Source organism: Coregonus lavaretus (assembly GCF_964263955.1).
Source record: "Coregonus lavaretus genome assembly, contig: HAP1_SCAFFOLD_1587, whole genome shotgun sequence".
NCBI lineage: Eukaryota > Metazoa > Chordata > Actinopteri > Salmoniformes > Salmonidae > Coregonus > Coregonus lavaretus.
In genome coordinates this window covers 10,938-26,701 of record NW_028160826.1, presented here as the reverse complement: position 1 = coordinate 26,701, position 15,764 = coordinate 10,938, and the positions used below count along the sequence as shown (strand labels likewise).

General features: G+C 46.1%; 1 long non-coding RNA gene across 1 annotated transcript; it reads right to left on the bottom strand.

Moving 5' to 3' along the window:
• Positions 1–2,838: 2,838 nt before the first annotated feature.
• LOC311121406 lies at positions 2,839–3,793 on the bottom strand. Its single transcript, XR_014612274.1, has 3 exons — positions 3,674–3,793; positions 3,208–3,286; positions 2,839–2,952 (listed from the first exon to the last, which is right to left on the bottom strand). It is a non-coding gene; the product is annotated as an uncharacterized lncRNA (long non-coding RNA).
• Between the last annotated feature and the right edge of the window lie 11,971 nt (positions 3,794–15,764).

Sequence of the window (15,764 nt, the reverse complement as noted above, 5' to 3'; positions counted from 1 at the left end):
TGAGACGTTTGGTAGGCAGTGCATCCTGTTTAGGGTGGCTCTTCGGTTCCCCTTTTGTCTTGAACAGCTGTTGACAAAACACATCAGGACAACTGAGCCTGTGTAAAATACAGAGTGTGCATCCCAAAAGGCACCCTATTCGCTACGTAAGGCACTACTTTTGAAAAGGGCCCATAGAGCGCTGGTAAAAAGTAGTGCACTATATAGGGAATAGGGTGCCATTTGGGACATAGCCATTGACTCTCTCCCATGTGTATTAGGATTGCATTACAGCGTCCTCACTCAACCTCCTAAAGACAATGACAACAGTATTGTTCTAATGCTGAGAGACAATAGAGGTGTAGTGAATCTGTAGGGTAAATTTCAGCCCTGCCTTACAGAGGTAATCTCAAAACACAGAGCACCCTACCTTAATCATGATCTTTGGAAACTTATGCATTTTCGGTAGGAAACGCCACTTCCTGTTACGCAGACGCGTAATGGACTGCGTTGTAGCCCTGATTGTCCCTGATCCCTGGGTTAGCGTCGTTTCGCAGCAAATATTCCAGACACCTAGAGGTCAGAGGTCAAGAGTTCACTAATCATTATACCAACATCAAGACAGACAGATAAGCAAGCAGAGACACTTTCCCAAAGGAGACGTGGCCAAGCTTTCACACTGCAGATTTTAACACTAGTATGCATTCAAACACGGCCAACAACATACTCTAGACTACAATGAAATGTGAAAGGTCATGGCACCACAACATACTCTCCAGACTACAGTGAAATGTGAAAGGTCATGGCACCACAACATACTCTCCAGACTACAGTGAAATGTGAAAGGTCATGGCACCACAACATACTCTCCAGACTACAGTGAAATGTGAAAGGTCATGGCACCACAACATACTCTCCAGACTACAGTGAAATGTGAAAGGTCATGGCACCACAACATACTCTCCAGACTACAGTGAAATGTGAAAGGTCATGGCACCACAACATACTCTCCAGACTACAGTGAAATGTGAAAGGTCATGGCACCACAACATACTCTCCAGACTACAATGAAATGTGAAAGGTCATGGCACCACAACACACACAACAGTAAGAGAGGTGTGAGACGTACTTTCCGTCTGTGTCGGAGGCAGCAGCGTAGTGGAGCGGGGTGCAACCCCTTTTATCCAGATCGTTCACACTGGCCCCAGACCCCACCAAGGCAAACAGACACTGGTAGTTACAATTGGCTGCCGCATAATGCAGAGGACTCCTAGAAGAACGCACAGAAAACATTCAACATCAACAACAGAAACAGCTTATTGGAGCTGTATAACATTTACATTTTACATTTACGTCATTTAGCAGACACTCTTATCCAGTGCGACTTACAGGAGCAATTAGGGTTAAGTGCCTTGCTGCAGTGCACATAGACACATTTTTCACCTAGTCAGCTAGGGGATTTGAACCAGCAACCTTTCGGTTACTGACCCAACGCTCTTAACCGCTAGGCTACCTGCCGCCCAATATTTCCCATAATAATTCCTATATGCCCCTATACTATATTCCCCATTATCATAAAGATCACATATGAAAGTTATTTGATGCCACAGACAGACCTTCCGAAGCTGTCCTTTCTGTTGAAGTCTGCCCCTGTGTTGAGCAGCAGATTCAGACAGTCCAGGTTCCTGGTAACAAGATATCAAGTTCAGAAAGGCTCTCGTACATCTGAGCTATCAGGTGGATGGTAACAAGATATCAAGTTCAGAAAGTCTCTCGTACATCTGAGCTATCAGGTGGATGGTAACAAGATATCAAGTTCAGAAAGGCTCTCGTTCATCTGAGCTATCAGGTGGATGGTAACAAGATATCAAGTTCAGAAAGGCTCTCGTACATCTGAGCTATCAGGTGGATGGTAACAAGATATCAAGTTCAGAAAGGCTCTCGTACATCTGAGCTATCAGGTGGATGGTAACAAGATATCAAGTTCAGAAAGGCTCTCGTTCATCTGAGCTATCAGGTGGATGGTAACAAGATATCAAGTTCAGAAAGGCCCTTTCACATCTGAGCTATCAGGTGGATGGTAACAATGAGAACCTTAAAGAAAAGAGAAACCCGTACACTGCTCTTGCTAGTATCACTGTTTTTATAATGCTAATAAAAGCAATAATAAAAAGTGATACTAGCAAGAGCAGTTTGCAGGTTTCTCTTCTCTTTCAAGAAGATATAAAGACAATTTAGACCAGAGCGCAAGTCAATACCACCATGGCATGGAACCACATTATACAGAAATGATACCGCACTAATGATCTAAACGATTTTTTTATACTGCTAAACAATGTGAAATGTAAGAGTGTGAATATGTGTTTGTTCTTTCTGGTGGCTTTCCAGTTCATGAACTAAATATTCCTTGGTGTAAAGCCTGGACCAGTCCACTCACCCTCCAGCTGCTGCAGCATGTAAACAGGTCCTTCCAAAGTCGTCAGGGGTGTCTATATCAAAGCCTGATGAGAGGAGCTTCCGACAGCAGTCAGAGAACCCACTGAGAGCAGCCAGGTGGAGGGGGAACATCCCATGGACGCCTCGCCTGCAACACATTTTTACATTTTAGACTTTAAGCAGACACTCTTATCCAGAGTGACTTACAGTTGATTCAGCTAAGATTGGAAACAGCACCACATCACAGTCCTCATTAAACCCCACAGCAGATCAACACATCAGCATGCTGCAATGCCCTGTCTTTCAACCACCCACACACCACAATGTGTTGAGCATAGTCTCCAAGCGGGAATTCGGTCAATGACAGAATTGCAGATGCATGTTGCATTATTGCTGGAAACTGTGTGTGTGTGTGTTCTCACTTGGCTGTGTCAGCTCCGTTCGTGATGAGTGTATTGATGAGTAACTCGTGGCCGTAGCGAGCAGAGATGTGCAGGGGTGTGTTTCCATTATTTTCTTCACAGTCGATCTCAGCACCTACAGAACACACACACACACAGACACACACACACAGACACACACACACACACACACACAGACACACACACAGACACACACACAGACACACACACGTCAACCACTTGACCCTAGAGGCCTCATGAAGCTTCATGTTCAACCACATTGCAAGTAACATTGCTCTGTGCCAGTGAATCATGGTTTGAAGACAAAAGACAATGCTGAAGAGCCTACTGGTTCATATATATTCAGTTGAGAGCATTCACAGCGACTCACCATTCTGGATGATGGCTTGAGATCTGGAGAAGCGTCCGTGGATGGCCGTCATGTGGAGGGGGGTCTTTCCATCTTTACTCTGCAGATAGAAAGACAAAGATGGTTCACACGGCAGTCTGTGCTGCTGACCACAGGCAAAATCAAACACGTATTGGAGGAGCGCTTGATGGCATTTAGTTTGCATTGTTAGGCCTATTCCATTGGTATTTGAATGTAGACCAGGGCCAAATACTAAGCCATGTGCTGCGTCAGTGTGGGCGTCCCAAATGGCACCCTATTCTCTTCATAGTGAACTACTTTTTGAACCAAAGTAGTGTACTTATAAAGGGAACAGGGTGCCATTTGGGACACAGCCAGTGTCACCACGGCTCCTTGCTCTATGGGCCCCTGGTCAAAAGTAGTGCACTACATAGGGAATAGGGTGTTATTTAGTTCAGACACAGTGTTGGTCATCCGGTCTCCTCACCTTGATGTTGACGAGGGCCCCGTTGCCCACCAGCAGCTCCAAGCAGAGCGCCCCATGGCGCGAGGCGGCCGTGAAGTGGAGTGGGGCGAAACCCTTCTCGTTCACCTGGTTCACGTTGGCGCCGCACTCCTGCCCGTTGTAGCATGCCACGTGGAGGGGGGTGTTACCGTAACCATTGGGCTCATTTATCTGGAGGGAGCAAGGGAGGGAAAAGAGTGGAGAGAGAGAGGGGGGGGGGGGGGACAAAACAATACATTCCTGATCAGGTCACTTGGTTCTGAAAACCCCCTGGCCCAAAACACTGGCTCCAACCTCCATCTCTTCATTACTTGAAAGGAAATCATTCGCCAACCCACTAGAGCTCTGTATTTTCATTGAGTTGTAATTGAACAGTGACTACACATTTGAATGCGTGTTGACTCACATCCACTCCAAGGTCCAGGAGGTACTTGACCACACTGATCATTCCACTGGAGGCTGCAGAGTGGAGAGGGGTGTAGGCCTTCTTGTCTTTACAGGACACCTCTGATCCATGAGAGGCCAGCAGTTTCACCACCTCAATGTGCCCTATGGTAGAGAGAGAGGGGGAGGGATAAATAGAGAGAGAGAGAGAGAGAGAGAGAGAGAGAGAGAGAGAGAGAGAGAGAGAGAGAGAGAGAGAGAGAGAGAGAGAGAAGGGGAGGGAGATAGTAAGGGGGTTAAGAGAGAAACAGAGATACAAACACAGAGAGATAGGCAGAGAGAGGGAGAGATAGATTAGTTTACAGTGGTACACAGCACCATAAGCAACACCTACATCATGTTAGTACAACTGAAAACATCTAATCAACCTACTTAGTACATGATTCTGACATAATAACACACTAGACGTGGCTCATACAGCTGAGCTGTGAGACTAACACACAGTCCATTCATTCATTCATTCATTGGTATAAAGGACATTAGTCAGAATGTAAATGATGTGGTAAACTCATCACCCATGTAAGCAGCCCAGTGGATTGCTCGGCGATCCTTCTTGTCAAAGGCATTAATGTTGGCTCCTCTGGAGAGAAGCAGCCTCACCATCTAACAGGGAGAGGAGAGAGAAACAAAACACAGGTTGAGGAAAACTAAACAGCAAAATCCGCTAAATCTGGCTTCAAAGCCTTCCCTTTAAAATTATATATTTTGTATTCACAATGAATGAAAGATAACATGTAAAGACATGGTACATTTCTCCCCTTTTAGTCCCCCTTTGACCTCCCCCTCCCCCCAGAATGCCTCCAAACACATTTAAAAAGAAAGGGAAAGTAATTGACTTACATGTCAGAAAACAAAATAAAAGTATACAACAACGTTACTTCAAGCAAAAATGTAATAGCCTAACAATTTCAGGTGATTAAGTGATTTTATAGGCCTATATAGCAGTAATCTCAAGGTGGGGCCAAGAGTACTAATCTGGAGGAAGTGTTTGGAGCTGTTCAAAATAGGATATCATCGGGTCCCAGGAGGAATAAAATGAGTTGGTTGACCCTCGAATGGTAACTTCATTTTTTCTCATTTTAGGAACAGCTTCAGATCTTTGAGCCAAAGAGAGGCTAAGGGAGGATTGATAGATTTCCAATCCAATAAAATCCTTCTGCGGGCTAACAGGGAGGCAAAGGCAATGGCATCTAGCTGTCTATTGGTCAGAGAAGGATTGTTGTTTGGTACTCCAAAAATAGCAATTTCTGCACTAGGCTGCAACTTTATATCAAATGCTTCAGAAAGGGTTTTAAATAGTGGACAAATAATCTGCCAGACGGGGACAGGACCAGAACATGTGGGTCAAGTCCACCAAGGAGCTTTTACACCTGTCACATGTACCATCAATATTTGGGTAGAATTTGGACAATCTGGCCTTACTGAAATGGATACGGTAAAGTACCTTAAACTGTATAAGGCTGAGCCGGGCACAAGAGGAGCTTCCATTTACCCTCAATAAGGCATTTCACACTCAGATCGGATTTTATTCAAAGCCTCCTCTGAACAAACTCAAGCATACAACTAGGGCTGTGATGGTCATGGAACTTCAGGTGTCGGTGATTGGCGTGTCTTATGTACGTGGTCATCGACAAAACTGACAGCTGACAGGGGGGCGGGACGCACATTAGCAAAGGAAAACATTAGCGCGTTTAGGCCAGTCTTGCTCTCAAGTTTGGGGAAGCTAATTTTCTCCATGAAGAATATATCAAGCATTCCATGCATCATCACATTTGCAAACTTATTAAAAAAAAAAAAAAAATTCACCTTTATTTAACCAGGTAAGCCAGTTGAGAACAAGTTCTCATTTACAACTGCGACCTGGCCAAGATAAAGCAAAGCAGTGCGATAAAAATAACACCGAGTTACATTTGGGGTAAAAAAACATAAAGTCAAAAATACAACAGAAAATATATATACAGTGTGTGCAAATGTAGCAAGTTATGGAGGTAAGGCAATAAATAGGCTATAGTGCAAAATAATTACAATAGTATTAACACTGGAATGCTAGATGTGCAAGAGATTATGTGCAAATAGAGATACCAAGGTGCAAAAGAGCAAAATAAATAACAATATAGGGATGAGGTAGTTGGGTGGCCTAATTTCAGATGGGCTGTGTACAGGTGCAGTGATCGGTAAGGTGCTCTGACAACTGATGCTTAAAGTTAGTGAGGGAGATAAGAGTCTCCAGCTTCAGAGATTTTTGCAATTCGTTCCAGTCATTGGCAGCAGAGAACTGGAAGGAATGGCGGCCAAAGGAGGTGTTGGCTTTGGGAATGACCAGTGAGATATACCTGCTGGAGCGCAGACTACGGGTGGGTGCTGCTATGGTGACCAATGAGCTAAGATAAGGCGGGGATTTGCCTAGCAGTGATTTATAGATGGCCTGGAGCCAGTGGGTTTGACGACGAACATGTAGTGAGGACCAGCCAACAAGAGCGTACAGGTCACAGTGGTGGGTAGTGTATGGGGCTTTGGAGACAAAACGGATGGCACTGTGATAGACTACATCCAGTTTGCTGAGTAGAGTGTTGGAGGCTATTTTGTAAATGACATTGCCGAAGTCAAGGATCGGTAGGATAGTCAGTTTTACGAGGGCATGTTTGGCAGCATGAGTGAAGGAGGCTTTGTTTGCGAAATAGGAAGCCGATTCTAGATTTAACTTTGGATTGGAGATTCTTTATGTGAGTCTGGAAGGAGAGTTTACAGTCTAACCAGACACCTAGGTATTTGTAGTTGTCCACATACTCTAGGTCAGACCCGTCGAGAGTGGTGATTCTAGTCGGGAGGGCGGGTGCCAGCAGCGTTCGATTGAAAAGCATACATTTAGTTTTACTAGTGTTTAAGAGCAGTTGGAGGCTACTGAAGGAGTGTTGTATGGCATTGAAGCTCGTTTGGAGGTTTGTTAACACAGTGTCCAATGAAGGGCCAGATGTATACAAAATGGTGTCGTCTGCGTAGAGGTGGATCTGAGAGTCACCAGCAGCAAGAGCGACATCATTGATATACACGGAGAAAAGTGTCGGCCCAAGAATTGAACCCTGTGGCACCCCCATAGAGACTGCCATAGGTCCAGACAACAGGCCCTCCGATTTGACACACTGAACTCTATCTGAGAAGTAGTTGGTGAACCAGGCGAGGCAGTCATTTGAGAAACCAAGGCTATTTAGTCTGCCAATAAGAATGCGGTGGTTGACAGAGTCGAAAGCCTTGGCCAGGTCGATGAAGACGGCTGCACAGTACTGTCTATTATCAATCGCGGTTATAATATCGTTATCCTATGTTGATTTATGACAAGTTCATTGACTAGGGCCCTATAAAATAAGCGTTGCGGACCGAATCACGGAATCCAGACATTAAACCGAAATTCAACAATATTCAAACATTTATTGAACTTAGTAAGAAATCAACTAAATCTATTCAACTTGTTAGAAAACACATTCATTTGCCCAAGTCAATCATAAGACATGAACAAAATGCATCAGTGATTCGTATTTCCATGAACTTTCTGAAACGGCACAGGAATGCCCCTGTCTGTGTGCATGTGTGCGGTGCGCGCGTATGTCTACACTTTGTGTAGCCGTTAGCGATGATGCTAATGATAACCTTCTTCTGGTAGGGAAGGAATGGCTTTCCCCAAAACCTTCGCAAGTAAATGTTAACTACAAAGTAGCCTATGCCTGCCTGGCAGAATTATACCGTGATCATTTGCATCACTCCAGTGGCCATTTGTTCTACAGCAACACCGCTTAACCAAACAAAGGTCTCTTCCTGGTGCACGCTTGCATTTAAGGGTAACTACACCCCAAAATCTAAATGTCTTACATTTTTCCCAGACCTCACAAATGGTCACCTGATAGGGTTTAAACATTGTTGTGGACATAGAACATCCAATTGTGCTGTTTTGCTATTAAAAAGGTGTACTTTTGAGAGCGAAAACCTGCCAAAACAGGGACAAACGGTCAACGGGGAAATCTAAACGGAGAAAAGGGAACTTGGGAATTAACGGAATCAGGCAAAACATTGAAGGGATTTTATAGTGCCCTAATGGACTACAGACATTGACTGTCTCCTAGACTAAAAACTAAGATTGCATGTACTGCCTATATTTTGAGGGAAACGCACTGTCCATTATTTGATTTGATCAGGGCAGGGCAGGGCAGCACACAAACTGCATTTAGTCCAATAACAATCCATGATATTATTAGGGTGATAAATAAAAGGCAGTTGCTCCATGACACAAGAGCACGCTCTACTGGGACAAAAAGCTTACAGCACCTGGTATTCCCAGGCGGTCTCCCATCCAAGTACTAACCAGGCCCAACCCTGCTTAGCTTCCGAGATCGGACGAGATCGGGCGTATTCAGGCTGGTATGGCCGTAAGCGAGGGAACAACTCTTGGTACACTATATAAAGTAAATGTGTCACTCACTCTGAAAGGGACACATAAACTTATCCACTTTGTGACACAAACTGAAGAAGCTCAACCCTTGCTTACATTTCCTATATATATATATATATATATATATATATATATATATATATGAGTCTTGTGGGGGGGGGGGGGGGGGGGGGGGGGGAAGAGGGCCTATCCTATGTTGATTTATGACAAGTTCATTGACTAGGAATCCTCATCTCATTCCCAGACCCAGTGTAACCCCTCTTCTCTAGGTAGACTTCCATTAACTCCTCCCACTCCAGGACAGAGTACTTATCTGAGCCATCACCCCTAAAAAGAGGTGGAGCACTAACATCTGACTTCACAACCAGATTCAGCTTGGACGCATCAATAAAGGTTGACCCACACTGCTCAGGCAGGGGAAACTGCTGGGGTTGGTGAGGGGGACGGGCAGGAGAAAGACTTGAAACCCCAGGCTGCAGTAAACTCGCTCTGATAGATTCTCCTATCTCTGAACCAATCTGCTTAATAAGGTCACTAAGCTGACTCGGAGGCGTCCCATTATCACCGAGTACTGTGGATGATGGTACATCAAAAGACAGAGGTGGGATACCCTGGTCAGGTGGAACAAACAGCCTACCCCTCCCAGTGCTTGCAAACTCAGGACTAGCAAACGCTCTACTCCCAGGAGCTGACTGTACAATTGGTGTAAATGGAAGGACACCCCTCCCTCTACCCACACTAAAATCCCCAGCATAACACGGGTGCATTTAGTGCATTCAAATACCCCCCCCAAAAAATGCAATAAACAAATTCATCCAAAACATACAAATAAGCACGAATACCTGTATCTAATGAATATGCTACATTCACTTTCACTGTTTACAGTATATATTCACTTACAGTAAGCCATCAACAAATTCACATGCGCAGGTCGTGCACCTCATCCACATGCACAGCTCCGGCGGTCGGCTTGAGCTGACCAGTCGGCAGGTCACGTAATTAGGACACTGCCACAACTGGAATTCTGATGGTTGGATAATTTTTATTCGACCTGCACACGAAGAGACAACACACAATATGTTAGCTCTTGGTGCAGCCACAGCTCTCGGGCACCTTGCTAGTTGAAGGTCAGGCAAAAGAGAACAGGTGCTGCATGCACACATTCAGTGCCTAACAACACACTATACAATACAAGTAAAATGATATACAACATAATTCTGACAAAATAAATGACATACCTGTACACGAAGAGACAACACACAATAGTTTAGCCCTTGGTGCAGCCACAGCTCTCGGGCACCTGCGTGAGCACATAGACACTCACTCAAACACTGCCCCAAATACTCCCGAGTTACAATAGGTACCCTAATTAGCGAGCTCGGTGAAAGTTGTTAACATACATCTTTATATTGTCCACATTGTAACAAAACCTGTAGTTGCGTAACAGCACTTTGTGTAACTTTACCACAGTTTTATATCGACAAATTACGGCGCCAAGGACAACATACCTTGCTAGTTGAAGGTCAGGCAAAAGAGAACAATAAGAGGGTACATAAATACAGATAACCCGCGATGGACCAAACCAAAATATACACAACTTTTACAATTAGGTGTATTAACAATATAGATACATAAAAATGTTTGTACACCAAAAAATAACATTAGCTATGGAGCTGTAATTAAATAAAGAAACCACATTGAATTACTATTATTATTAACTTTTTAACATCCCCTCTTGACCTGGCCTACTTGAACTGTCCTTGTGTGCAATTTGGTGCATAATCTAGGGGAACAACATCACACTACTACACATATAATTCAAGTCATACCTTTATTGTCATTCATGCTCTTATTTTTAACCGAGTAGTTTTGCAAAAGTGTAACCTGCGTCAATTCTAGGAAATATTGGAATAACGTGCTTAAGAGGACACCTGACACGCACAACAGGATAACACAACTACCACATTTTCAATTGACAATCATTGATTTAAATGGATGTGGTCAATAGATTTGTATAGGCATATATACTAATTTAATTTAACTTGTAAGCCAAGGTTTGATTAGTAGGTCTATGCAACTTGCACCTGGATAACCGCGTCATGAATCGGAACGGGCTCCAACGTCCTCATATACACATTATGACAAAATAAAGATCTTAATCTTTCACGAAATAAAGATATAGAAGAAAACAGGTTCTAGAAACTCAATTTCTCCATGGCAATAGAATGTAAACATGTATGTTGCGCCAAACATAACCAAATATCGCCTACAACTCAATTCTCAGCGCAGCAAATTGGACGATTCCACAGGCATTGATCATTCGCGACTTTAAGTAATTCCTGTTATCTCTAGAGCATCCCGTATATTTATAGCGCTGCATTTCGTCCCCCTCTGACCATGGATAGGATTGGGAGCATTCCTGAGTTCACTTATGGTCCCACTAAGGTAATTTTAGGAGATATTCCTTTTGGCATACTGTAAATGCATGTGCATAATGTACCTAATAAAGCATACTTATTTTAATTATCTTCAAAGGAATTCTGTAGAAGCAGCCTTTATTTTCAGACTCTGCAGGCCTGCTGGGAGGAAGCATATTACAATAAACAGGTAAGATTCATCCCACAAAAACAGTAACCACAGAAAGAAAGAGATAGATTTAATCCCAAAACAAGAGTTTTATTTCAAGACAGTTTAGAGAAGATGGTCATAAGAGTTCTTAATATCACTTGCAAATTGTGAGACATGAGCAGTTGTGAAATGTTGCGAGAGGCCCCTCTGAAAGCACATTATATGGTCTTTAGTGGCACGGTCTCACACCTTACCTCATCTTGCAGAAGAAGCTCATGGTCCACTATCTGCTGCTCCAGAGTCGAGGCCAGGTCTCGCCCCATGTCACCATGGAGCACATGAGCGACTGGCTGGTGTCTCAGGGCAAAAAATCCCTTAGGGAGAGGTGAGTACCACGTCAGCTCTCACCTTCACTGCCATTCTCTGTCACCAGCAGCACTCCAGGAGGTGTGGGTAAAATAAACAACAGATAAATAGGAAGCCAGGAAAGTTGAAATGCTTTGTGTTTTATTTGAAGGGTGTGGAAGGAAACCCTGGAGGAGGGGAACGAACTCGCTCGGCTGGTAAGAGAATGAGAGTTAGAGACTTAGACTATCAGTCAGTGAGCTCTTTTCTAGCCTTTCAACAACTAGTTAGTACAGCAGAATATATCTGTTGTGAAATTACACTAATGGGACTTCCTGTTTCCTACGGCAGACCTGGGAAGTAAACACCTGCCTAAAAATGATTGACATGGAGCACAAGGCTGTCTGCAAGCTCCGCCGCTCTATGCACCCCACCTCTCCAGCTGGCGCTGACATGTGAGTTCCATGTACTGCCCCGCATACGGCTTGCTCCATTCATCTACACATCTGGAGCTATGCAGAAAAAAACTAGGGCAGTGTTCTCTGTGTGAACATTGCACATTGTTTAGCTTTCTCTGCTGCTTTTTGTTGATTTCAGCGACCCCAAGGTCCACATCATCATGGAGAGAGCTGTGAGGAGCATTCAGGACAAGCTGTCCAATAAGCCCTGTAGCAACCTGCTCAGCCCATCCCAGGTGGTGGTGGAGCTGGTGCCCAGGATCCTCCTGGCCCTGTGGCTTCAGCCAGAGGAAGGCCATTCAGATCACCCCATCCTCCTAAGCGGGATGGCTGTGAGTATGGTGGTGGCCGTAGGGGAGAAGCTCTCCAGCATGTTGAAGGCCTCTTCTCCTCACACCCCTTTCTCCCGGGCTGCTACTTTTGACTCTGTGAGGTCGATCCTTGGGAGAATCAGCCAGTCCTTCTCCCTGGATGACCTCACAACCCCTTTTTTTATGAGCTCTGTCTGTGCCTTTGTGGCGGACGAGGTGAAAAGCTACTTCCAGCCTACTGCAGACACCCTGCCAGTTCCCCCTGTCCTAGTGGTGGCCGTCTCCGCCACACTACCAGCTGACATCCAAGCAGGTGAGTAGCACTCATAGAGAACACTCTGACATATGCCTTTTGTCATGACATCCTGGTGCCTTGTAGTAGTAAAGCCAATCAGGATTTTAATTGTCACCCCAAACACAGATGCAGACCAGGCTTCTTCCCACCTGGAGGTTGTGGAAATCCCCCATAACACAGAGGCAGACCCAGCTTCTTCCCACCCATTGGTTGTGGACATCACCCCTAACACAGAGTCAGACCCTGCTTCTTCCAACCTGGAGGTTGTGGACATCACCCATAACACAGAGGCAGACCCGGCTTCTTCTCAGCTGGAGGTTGTGGACATCACCCCTAACAAAGAGGCACACCTGGCTTCTTCCCACCTGGAGCTTGTGGACATCACCCCTAACACAGAGTTAGACCCGGCTTCTTCCTATCAGGAGGTTGTGGAAACCACCCCTAACACAGAGACAGACCCGGCTTCTTCCCACCTGGAGCTTGTTGACATCTCCCATAACTCAGAGGCAGACCCAGCATCTTCCCACCTGGAGGTTGTGGACATCACCTCAAACACAGAGGCAGACCCGGCTTCTTCTCACCTGGAGGTTGTGGACATCACCCCTAACAAAGAGGCACACCTTGCTTCTTCCCAACTGGAGGTTGTGGACATCACTCCTAACAAAGAGGCACACCTGGCTTCTTCCCACCAGGAGCTTGTGGACATCACCCCTAACACAGAGGCAGACCCATCTTCTTCCCACCAGGAGGTTATGGAAATCATCCCTAACACAGAGGCAGACCTGGCTGCTTTCCACTTGGAGCTTGTGGACATCACCCCTAACACAGAGGCTAAGAAGGCTTCTACCCACCTGAAGTTTGTGGTCCTCACCCCTAACACAGAGTTAGACCCGGCTTCTTCCTATCAGGAGGTTGTGGAAACCACCCCTAACACAGAGGCAGACCCGGCTTCTTCCTATCAGGAGGTTGTGGAAACCACCCCTAACACAGAGGCAGACCCGGCATCTTCCCACCTGGAGCTTGTGGACATCACCCCAAACAAAGAGGCAGATCCTGCTTCTTCCCACCTGGAGTTTGTGGACATCACCCCTAACACAGATGCAGACCTGGCTTCTTCCCACCTGGAGCTTGTGGACATCACCCCAAACAAAGAGGCAGATCCTGCTTCTTCCCACCTGGAGTTTGTGGACATCACCCCTAACACAGATGCAGACCTGGCTTCTTCCCACCAGGAGCTTGTGGACATCACCCCAAACACAGAGGCAGATCCTGCTTCTTCCCACCTGGAGCTTGTGGACATCACCCCTAACACAGAGGCAGACCCGGCTTCTTTCCACCTAGTTGTTGTGGACATAACCTTTAACACAGAGGCAGACCAGGCTTATTCCCAGCTGGAAGTTGTGGAAACCACCCCTAACACAGAGGCAGACCCGGCTTCTTCCCACCTGGAGCTTGTGGACATCACCCCAAACACAGAGGCAGACCCGGCTTCTTCCCACCGTATGGTTGTTGACATCTCCCATAACTCAGAGGCAGACCCAGCATCTTCCCACCTGGAGGTTGTGGACATCACCTCAAACACAGAGGCAGACCCGGCTTCTTCTCACCTGGAGGTTGTGGACATCACCCCTAACAAAGAGGCACACCTTGCTTCTTCCCAACTGGAGGTTGTGGACATCACTCCTAACAAAGAGGCACACCTGGCTTCTTCCCACCAGGAGCTTGTGGACATCACCCCTAACACAGAGGCAGACCCATCTTCTTCCCACCAGGAGGTTATGGAAATCATCCCTAACACAGAGGCAGACCTGGCTGCTTTCCACTTGGAGCTTGTGGACATCACCCCTAACACAGAGTTAGACCCGGCTTCTTCCTATCAGGAGGTTGTGGAAACCACCCCTAACACAGAGTTAGACCCGGCTTCTTCCTATCAGGAGGTTGTGGAAACCACCCCTAACACAGAGGCAGACCCGGCATCTTCCCACCTGGAGCTTGTGGACATCACCCCAAACAAAGAGGCAGATCCTGCTTCTTCCCACCTGGAGTTTGTGGACATCACCCCTAACACAGAGGCAGACCCGGCATCTTCCCACCTGGAGCTTGTGGACATCACCCCAAACAAAGAGGCAGATCCTGCTTCTTCCCACCTGGAGTTTGTGGACATCACCCCTAACACAGATGCAGACCCGGCATCTTCCCACCTGGAGCTTGTGGACATCACCCCAAACAAAGAGGCAGATCCTGCTTCTTCCCACCTGGAGTTTGTGGACATCACCCCTAACACAGAGGCAGACCCGGCTTCTTTCCACCTAGTTGTTGTGGACATAACCTTTAACACAGAGGCAGACCCGGCTTATTCCCAGCTGGAAGTTGTGGAAATCACCCCTAACATAGAGGCAGACCCGGCTTCTTCCCACCGTAAGGTTGTGGACATCACCCCTAATACAGAGGTAGACCCGGCTTCTTCTCACCTGGAGGTTGTGGAAATCACCCCTAACAAAGAGGCAGAACCCGTCTCTTCCCACTTGGAGATTGTATTCGTCACAACTAACACAGAGGCAGAACCCGTCTCGTCCCACTTGGAAGTTGTGGACATCACCCCTTACACAGAGGCAGACCCGGCTTCTACCCACCTGAAGGTTGTGGACATCACCCCTAACACAGAGGCAGATCCGGCTTGTTCTCAGCTGGAGGTTTTGGACCTCACCCCTAACACAGATAAATACCCTGCTTCTTCACTCTTGGAAGTTGCGGACGTCACACCTGAAGAAAAGCCTCTCATGGTGGCCGTCTACGCCACTCTGCCATCTGACATCCAAGCAGGTGAGTAAGACTTATAGAAAGCACTCTGACAGGTGCCGTTCATCATGATAACATGTAAAGTGTTGGTCCCATGTTTCATGAGCTGAAATAAAAGATCCCATTCAACTGGCCAGTGTTTAGAACCTACGGTTTGCATTTATTTACATTCTGCCCCACTTTTGTCCCTTTCCAGAGGATGTTGCTGTGGTCACCCTGGACGTCACCCCACACGTCACCAAGGAGGTGACCCTGGATGTTCCATGCAGGGCGAGGAAAGGGGCAGTCCGGCGTTTTTTTTGCAGGCTTTGGAGGGCAGTGTGCTGCTGCGCTTGCCACAAGGAAGAGGAGGAACAATATTAATTATTCATTAGACCAGAAACAGGATTGAACCATAGACCATTAAATTCTT